A 10,215-nucleotide genomic window follows, 5' to 3' on the forward strand; every position below is an offset into this window, starting at 1 on the left:
AATTAAGTTAACTTATGCACATTGGTTTGTATTTTATAGAGAACACTTATCTTTAGGACACTGATAGGAACAAGTATAATTTGCAAATATTACAAAGATGACTTCCTAATCTCAGCTGACCTCTTTCCCGATTGCAAACACTCATTTAGTCTTTAGCGACAAGAGAGAACAAAAACAACCACCTACACATCTCTGTGTGAGATTCTGGTGGCTTAGAAATCCCTGAAAGAGCAGTAAATCGTGATTATTGAAAAGCTCAGAACACTGGCAAGGCTTAAGTGCAAAGCATGTAACAGAAGGCCACAGGAATTGTTTTCCTAAGAGGAGCTAGGAACTATAAATGTCATTTAGGAATGCATTGAAATGCCATTGCCTAGTGTGAGTGTTGCACAGAAACTTCTGGTCATTTCTTCTGGATCTATTATTTTGGATAAGCTTCCACTGTCATAGAATGGCCCTGCCCTCCAGCTGCACAGGCAGCCGCTAAGGCATACTGGTCTCCTTCCTTCTGTAATCTGTTGGCAGCTGCCATGACCAACCTGCAGCCAGTGGCTCCAAATGGGTGTCTCAGGAACAGAGATTCATCCCAGTTATTAGACTTCTCCAAAGGAAGCAATCTAACTTTGGTTTTTCTACCCATGTAATTTTGTGCAAACCAATCAGAATCCATGACTTCAAAATTTGCTAAAATCTTACCTGAGAAAGCTTTGTGAAATTCAAAAGCATCAATATCATTCATGGTTAATTCTGCCTTTTCTAGAACTTTTGGAGTCGCATATTTTGGTCCGAGTAATAGTTGATCTTTTGGATCATGAGACACGTACATAAAATCCCTCAAATACGCCTCCGGCTTATAACCCATGGCCAGAGCCTTTTCCTCTGCCACAATCAACATTGCAGATGCGCCAGCAGTCAACAAAGAAGAATCTGCAGCTGTCACTGTGCCGCAGGGCTTGATAAATGCAGGTTTTAGTTTGGCCATCTGCTCCAGTGAGGAAGGACAGACGCCATTATCTTTGGTAACTGCATTTTTTCCTGGTACTTTGAAGATTACGACATCAGAAAGGAGTCCATCCTACGCCTTCTTGGCCAGACTGTGAGAGCTCAGCGCATATTCATCCTGTTCCAGTCGAGAAACAGCAAAGGCAGCCACCAGTCGGTCTGCAGAGTGGCCCGTGGTCTCACTGATGGAGAACTCAGCAACCGCAGGGAGCTCAGGTGCTAGGAAATTCAATTGGAATTTAGAGATTAAAGACAGTCACTGGCCCACAGATTTGGCCTTATTGAGATCAAGCATTAGTTTTCTCATTTTCCTTGAGTGACGAATAGGGACATGGGACATCAACTCGACACCACCTGTCATGGACACATCACAGTGGCCAGAAGCAATCAAACCAACACCTGTGGTCATGGCTTGGTTGGCAGAGATACAAGCCATGGTGACAGTGTGAGCAGGAGTCTTGTCAGAGAAGGCAGCTCCAAGGGCAGCCTCTCTAGCCACATTGCTTGTTTTTACTTCCTGAATAACTGTGCCAAAGATGATATAATCAACTACTTCCTTGGGGACACTGGGCTGATACAACAAACCCGTAAGTGTTGCTCTAGCCAAATCATGTGGCATTAGGTCTTTATACGAAGTGCTGACAGCAAAAATGGAGTACGAACGCCATCCACTACCACAACATTCCTCATATTGGATTTGGCTAATGTCTTCTTCATTTTGGTCTGGATCTCGGGGGCAGCTTGCAGCTAGGAGGAACAGCTCAGAGGTCTTATGGAAAATCTGAGGGCCCATTTTGATGCAGCGAGAAGATTTTTAAAAGTGTAAGTCAAGATGGTAGTCATTCTGGAATCTTAGCTGATGTCCGCGCAGACTCCTACTCTGAGCAAGGCTCAGACCCCGTGATTTTACATTTTAAGTTTACATTTCAAAATTGGCCTAGTCATTTTGTTAGCAGTACTTATGTGTATTTCTGTTTTATTGAACTTATTAAGGTTAAAACATCTTTGCACTGAAAAAAATAATGCCTAAAACTTCAAAAAAAGAAGTATATGGACAGCTTCTTCTATGTATCCGCAGTATATTAAAAGTTGATTTATGGACACTTTGGAAATTTCAGTGTCTGATTGAAACTTTCCAGCAAGGGTCGGAGTTGTTGCTCTGCTGTAGATTTTTTCTGTATTTCTGTAACAGTCCTTCATTAATCCCCTTCCCCCATGATCATCTCAGCTTACTGTTCAGGAAGTTGCCCTGACGAGCCTCTCTTGCACAAGATGGATACTGCTTAGCTAAAACCCATGGGGCAACACCAACGATACTATAGAGAAATTCTGGCTAAACTAGAGACTTTCTCTGGGCACCACAAATCTTTAGGAAAGAAGTAGCTGGCAGGTACTGTCAGAGAAATGTTGGGTAATGCTGTTGGGAAATCAAAACATCATTTCTTCATTGACCCTTTCATCAGGTCTGAATTCCTAAAGAAAAAAAAAAAGATAGTCGATGCTTTCACTGGTGAGTTTTACACACCCATATGTTTTACTCTTTCCCTTAGCAAAAGCAAAACTACACTAGGCATAGAGATTTACTATCCTGAGTCTCAGTCTCTGCATCCAGTATTCCTATCACACTGCAGTATTTCTATAGCACTAAAATGACAGAAGCACAAAGTGTCTACATTCTGAAACTGGAGGGCATGAAACATTCATGTCACTGGCCATAGCTATGAGTGACTTTCTCAAGTCTTTTTCTAAGAGAAACAATGCTCAGAAAGTTATAACCCCACAGCTACTAGAAACAGAAATTCTGTGTCACTAGACTGCTAGTATTTTTCCTATACTTTGCCCAAAGAGCAGCATGAAGACAGAATAAATGATCCATGTTGGAACTTCCTGAGTCAATCCCTTCATCTGTAACTCCCAAACACTGAAAATATTGCCATAAATATGATACCTACAATTACTGTCCAGCGTCATGCAAATGCCTGGTTAGCCTGAAATTCAGAAATGTTTTTAAAAAAATCGTAAGTGGACTTCTTACCTTAGCACATCCATGGACTAACTATGGTCCATGGACCAAATCTGGCTCACTACTTGTTTCTACAAATAAAGTTTTATTGGAAAACAGCCATACCCACTCATTTATGTGTTGTGTGTGCCTGCTTTTTTGCCACAATGGCAGAGTTGAGTTACTGCAACAGAGTTTATATAACTCTTAGAGCTGAAAATATTTACTATTTGACTCTTTCCAGAAAAAGTTGGCCAATTTCATAGCACTGTTAACAGTAGTAAAATATAAAGCTGTTTTTCCCCTTTTCTTATAGTCTTTCTCAACTTGTCATGTCTTTAAAAAATAAATTTCTTTTTCATGTCATTCTAAGTAAGGAAAAATTTAAAATATTTAGTCACTGGCAAGGTTTTCCATTTTTATCTTTATATTGTGCAATGCCAATTTTGAACTCCAGTATCTGAGCAGTTAACATGTATTCAGAATCACTGAAATTGCACAAGCTGTTATTTTGTAGCACATGCGTAAGTATCTACTGCATTCTTACCGGAACAGGGGAAGTGTGCTATACAAAATGAACTCAGCTGATTTTATTTCACTTCTTGATATGGACTTACTCTAGCAACACTGTACCTTCAGTTCACTGATGTGTAAGGAAGGCATGCAATGAACAGGAGCCTTAGGTTGCCCTCTCATCCCATCCCTCCTATGCATCATTTTCAGCATAAGTGGTTGCCTCACACGTCAAGAAGAATAGGAGATAGGATAGAGTTCTTGTTTGTTCTTGGATACTTTTTTAGAATGTCATTGCTACTTTTCTATATTTGAAGCAAGTTCTAACTTGGACACAAAGGGTGGCCTCTCTGGGCTGCAAGAGCACTCACTTTGGCATAGAAGTTACAGCCTCCTTTTGTGCACACTGTGAATCTCACCAAATTCCCCCTATTGCCAGTCCAGCAAAATTCTGTGCTCAAGGGGCTTCATGAGCATTGTACACTATTGGGTAGCAAACAACAGTGGCAGAAGTGCATACGGTGCATATCTCCTCTGACCACGCGCATGCATGCCTCTTCGTCCATTGCACTCCAGGTACAAAACAAAAATGCAAAGATTAAATCTTTCAGAATTTCAAGACAGCAGTAGCAGACCTCTAAACCTAGCATGGGGCACTTCTGACCCCAGGACCCTGTGCAATTGATTGGGGCCATGCACCTGTGAAGGAGGCCCTGAGTTAGGGAATGGAAAAGTAAATGAATGCTACTCGATTTCTGTTTTCAACCAATACTTTCCTTACTCATGAAAGGAGACAACTATACTGATTTCATGCTAAGTTTTCTAGCACTACTCTACTGTTAGAGAATATATTCTTAAGTTTTGCTTGATTTTGAATGTTATGTAAAAGAATCATACTGTTTGTAGTGTCTTCCTTGAGTTCTTTCCTTGAACATGATATTTTTCAGAGATTCACCCAGGTTGATTCATATTCATGAAGTCTAGGGATCTTCACTGCTGTATAGTATTTCTGTGTAAGTGATTTAACACAAATGATTATCCATTCCCTTTTTGATAAGCATGTGTGTGTTCTGAGTGTTTTTTCTGGATTCTAAGTTCCTTTGAATTTCAGTTTTCTGAGAGTTCTGTGCAGGAATATTTGTAATATTTTATTGAGTTTTTGGCATCTGTTGATAAGTAAATCTATTGAGATGATTGTTTGTATATTAAGAGGGGCGAATTATATTTGAAAAATATTCAAGCACTAAGAAAACCATTATACATCCCTGAAATGAACTTCAATTGGTTGTGATGCATATTATATTTTCTAGCTCCTTCAAAAGAAGGTGTTAGAAACATGCCTATAGGTGTTTCATGGTCTAAGGAGTTCCTGAGTGTATATGACATATGCATTCAAGTAGGATTCTTCATTTATGGTTCATTTTTAGAACAGACATTGTAAAGTGACAGTAAACTATTATGAAAGCATGGTGAGAATTTATAATCGAAGCAGATACGAGAGAAGGTTCACATCAGTCCATGCCTCAACGTTGCTCAGTGTTTCGGCCAACGATATGGGTAAGAAATGATGCCTCATCGTTAATGAAATTTATGTTTATTTTTTATGAACGAACTTTAAGTAGTTCATATTTTTATAAGATCTAAATGAATACTTTTCTCTAAACCACCTGTTTAAAATATTCCCAATATTTATACTGTAGTATATGTATGTGTGTTTGTGTGTATGTTATTGATATATTTGCTGGTAAAATATATTGAAAATACATTCTCCAAATTGAATATCTCACCTATCAGTCTACTTTAGCATTGGATGGACAGGATTTTTAACTTTAATGTAGTTGAATAAATCAAATTTTACATTTTTGGTTATAGTTTTTCATATATATATATATATATTTAAGACAGAGTCTCACTCTGTGTCACAGGCTGCAGTTCAGTGGCCTGATCTCAGCTCACTGCAACCTTCACCTCCCAGGTTCAAGTGATTCTCCTGCCTCAGCCTCTTGAGTAGCTGGCATTACAGGTGCATGCCACCATGCCTGGCTAATTTTTGCATTTTTAGTAGAGACGGGGTTTTGACATGTTGTACAGGCTAGTCTTGAACTCCTGGCCTCAGGTGATCGGCCTGCCTCAGCCTCCCAAAGTGTTGGGATTATAGGTGTGAGCCATTGCGCCTGGCCCAGTTTTTGATATACTTAATCATCCAGTATTATAAAGATATTTTCAAACACTTTGAAATTTTTGATTTTTTAATGCTCCTAAGTTTTAAAGTTGTAATATTTGGCTTTAAGCTCTAAGCAAACCTGTAATTTTTAAAATTTAATTATTTATTTAAAGTTTATCATTTGTACAAGGATGCTTTACCAAAAGAGTTACCTTTCTTCATTCATCAATGAATGAATAAATTATGTTTCCAGAAATATCTGTTTGGGTTCAAGCTTTGTTTTTAGTGATAGGTAAACCTATCCTAGCATCAATATGATCCTCTTCTAAGATTTAGTGATAAGGCATGAAATCTCATGAAACTCATCTCCCACCTTCAGCATTTCCAGAAACATTTTCTTGGCATATCTCAGGCAATTGTCTCTCTATATAAAAATTTAAATTACCTTATCAATTTCTACAAAATGTCCTTTTGGCAATTTTATTTAAATTTCATTGAATTAGTAGGTTAATTAGGAGAAAATTGACATCATTATTTATTGAGTCTAATTATACTTTGTCAAGTAAATTTGTTTGTTGCCTTTATAAATTACATGCTAATCTACATTTTCTAAATGATTATTACTATTGAAGGAAAGAAATTGATTTTTAAGTTTGATTAGTGTATCCAACAACACTATTAAATACTCATATTTTTTTGACCAATTCTCAGTATATTTGTCTGGATTTTTTCTGTGTATTATCTTATGATTGATAAATAATGACATTTTCCTCCTTTTCAATTCATAAAACTCTTATTTCTTTCCTCTTCTTTCCAGCAAAATACAGAAGAGAGGCTCTGATAAAAGGCATTATTGGCATTATTGTGTTTCCTGATCTTAAATATGACAAACATTATTTGCTATAGGTTTTCTTAGTGGTCTGTCCCTTGTTAAGAAAGCACCTTTGAATTCCAGTTTTCTGACAGTTCTGTGCATGAAAATTTGCAATATTTTATGGATTTGTTGGTATCTATTGATAAGTGAATCTATTGAGATGATGGTTTATATATTAATATGGGTGAATTATATTTAAAAAAATATTCCAGCACTAAGAAAAATATTGTACACTCCTGAAATGAACTTCAAGTGGTCATGATGAATATTGTATTTTATGCAATCCCTTTTTTACATGTGTGTATCTGTAATTTCACTTCTATGCTGATGAGTGAGACAGGCCTGGAGTAAATCAGTCCACTACATTCTTTTCAAGGGAACTTGAGTTTGACAGATTCATGCATCTCAACTCAGCATTGTAAACTCTTAACAACGAACCCATCATAGCTGGGACCAAAGTTAAAACTAATTACTATCTAAGTATCAGTGTTAGAATACATTTTTTCCAATGTTTCCCCTCACTTTAAGTTTCTCTGATTCTTGATGTATTTTTTAATTAAATTGGATACACAATTATGACTATTATCATTATTGGATTCATAATATATTTGGTAAAATAATTTCTTTTTAAGTAAAACATTTAACTGTGCAGTTTGGTTCACATCAATTATACTTTGAAGAACCATTTATATTACTTGCCTAGAGACAAAGTATGTGGGTAGGCAGTTGATCAATATTCTGCTAAACTTTACTTATGAGAGTTTCTATTGAAACAATTATGTATTGTTACTTTTGTTTGTCATTAATTTAGTAATTATATCTTGAAAATTTAGTATGTGCTGTTTTAAGTACTACACAGGCAATATCTATTTATCTATTGTCTATATCTATATTTATCTACCATGTATCTACCATGTATCTGTATCTATTATCCATCATCATGATCTATTATCTATTATCAATTTATCTACCTATCATCTATTTATATCTATCATCTATTCCTACGTATCATCTAGCTTCCCCATTAACATACCTACCCATATCTATCTATGTACCTTATCTATCCATCTTGCTATCTTTTTATATTACACAGAAGTGGTTTATCTTTTAGTGATGGGGACATTTTAGGCACAGAGTATAGATTCTATAAAATCTTATTGAATTGAGTTGAATTAAAAGCGTTTTTTGGCAGAATGTGGTGTCTCAGGCCTGTAATCTCAGTACCTTGGGAGGCTGAGGCAAGAGGATTGCTTGAGGCCAGGCATACAAGACCAGCCTGGACAATATAGTGACACATAATAATAATAATAATTAGTCAGGTATGGTGGTGCACACCTGTGGTTCCAGCTACTTGGGAGGCTGCTGCATGAGGATCGCTTGAGCCTGGGAAACGGAGGCTGCAGTGAGCTACGATTGAGCCACTGCACTCAATCCCCATGCCACTCAATACCTCATGCCACTTCAACTGCACACAATACAGGTTCCTAATTGTCAATACTGACACACTTATGCATGTCAACCAGAAGACAAAAAAAAAGGTTAATACATTGCTCTATAAAATAGCTTTATTTGGAGAACAAAATAGGCCTTTATAAGCACAGGAAAATATTCTGCTCTTTGAAATCCACTGTGCTTTTCTGTTCACAGATTTGGCCCATGTGCCTATGCCAAAGATTCCGGCAAGTAATGTTATTCTTATGCTCCACCACTGGCCTCAAATAAAACATGCTTGCTCACTTAAAACTCAATTACAAATCCAACTGATAAGAGGGCCATTGGGATGCAGAGAAAACAATATTTAAAAAGTCTAACACTAACAGACAGAATTAACCGAGTCTACATAATTCATCATCCCCGTAAAGATGGCAATGTGCAGATGAATGTAATTACTGAAATTAATTTTTGATTGTGGGTAGAGCGAATGCAAAATTTAGTTTTACATTTTATTTTTATTTCCTTTTTTTTAATTTTAATAGCTTTTGGGGGTACAAGTGGTTTTTGGTTACATGAATGAATTATATGGTGGTGAAGTCAGATTTCAGTGCACCCAAGGAATGTACATTGTACCTAATGTGTAGTTTTTTGATCCCTAGCCTCCCTCGGAATCAGAAATTGTAAATTAAGCTTTGATTCACAGTTGTAAGAAGCATGGCATGCATATATAAATATAAATATTACATTTATGTCTACATATATATGTAAATAGCTTTTTTGCTCATATATTTTGTTGATTCTGATTAACTTTAGTAATCACAAGAGCAATTTGTTTCCTTATGTCAGAAGTTTAAATGGTGAAAAACCTGTTCTTGTTTTCAGTCTCAAGCAATTTTACAAGACAAAAGATTTATGTGATCTGAAGAGAAAGCAGAGAATTCCAAGCAATCTTTCATGGTATAAAGAGTTAACACAGCAACAAAATCCCTGAAACATTAACCTTATGACATAGTTAACCTAATAAAAAACCATGTAATGCATTGTTCGGTTCTTAATTACACATCACTTCTGAAATGTTTACACTTAGTAAACGTGAAATCACTGGGTCTCAATTTCTTTAATCATCAAATAAATGCAATTACCAGCTTGGTTTTAGGATTAAATTTTAAAATTTTATGTATTCTTTGCAAACTTGCATGCATTATGATTTTATATTTGAAAGCATGTCAAGTAGTTGAAAATTTAACTAACGTGACTGTTAAACAATGAATAGGGATTGATGTATTTTTAAGAGTAGTGAACATCTATTTGACCCACTGTAAAGATGTAAAATCGAATCACTTAGTTACCACCATAGTGACAGTACAACTTACTGCAGACAGAAATGCAGGCAGCTCTCTTCAGTAGGAACAGAATCATCCTATTCCCTCAAAACCACCTTGTCTAGATGGTTCATTTGACATTAATAAGTGGAGACAAGCCATCATGAGGGGAGACATTTAGAATATATGACTTACACATGCAGATCTCATATCAATGCATTAAAATATTGGCAATGAACTGTCTTCTCCTTCACAGAATGTATGATTTTACCAAGGCAAGTATGGATGCAAAGTTATTTCCACAAGACTGTTTCAGAATTAAAAGGAATTACTAAAGACTCATTTACGCCAATAAAATTAAAGATGGAAGAAAAATGATTCTCTTTGACATATTAAGTTCACATTTCTGAACTCCACACACAAAAAATTATGTACTCTAAGAAGGTTCATATAGAAATAAAAAGATGATTACCAGACCAAGAATATCATAGTGGCATCATACTTATCACAGAACACATATGAGATTATTAAACATTAGAGTCATATTGAAAATCAGTGGAGACAGTGACAGAATGTGATTCAAGCTCATAAATAAAAATCAGCAATGAACGCTCAATGGTTAGAATCCTGTTGAATGGCTAAGATTCTGTTCAATGTTTTTTTAGAAGGTGAAGAAAACACCTAGTATAGCCAGCTTCTCTGAAAAGCTACCACCTCAGTCATCCGCACTGATTAAACCTCTTGATGGTGTACCCTGACAAAAGATTTGCCTAAAAGTGATTAAATCTAGGGGAAGATAAGAATTTCAAAAGCAATGATAAAAAATACATCTTATGAAAAATGAAGTGTTAAAGATGAACATAAAAGAACAGAATGGGCCAGGCATGGTGGCTCCTGCCTGTAA

At 36.3% G+C, this 10,215-nt stretch overlaps 1 pseudogene; it reads right to left on the reverse strand.

Moving 5' to 3' along the window:
* Positions 1-202: 202 nt before the first annotated feature.
* Positions 203-1,869, reverse strand: LOC102145283 (trifunctional enzyme subunit beta, mitochondrial-like; annotated as a pseudogene).
* Between the last annotated feature and the right edge of the window lie 8,346 nt (positions 1,870-10,215).

The sequence above is a fragment of the Macaca fascicularis genome, chromosome X (assembly GCF_037993035.2).
Source record: "Macaca fascicularis isolate 582-1 chromosome X, T2T-MFA8v1.1".
Lineage (NCBI taxonomy): Eukaryota > Metazoa > Chordata > Mammalia > Primates > Cercopithecidae > Macaca > Macaca fascicularis.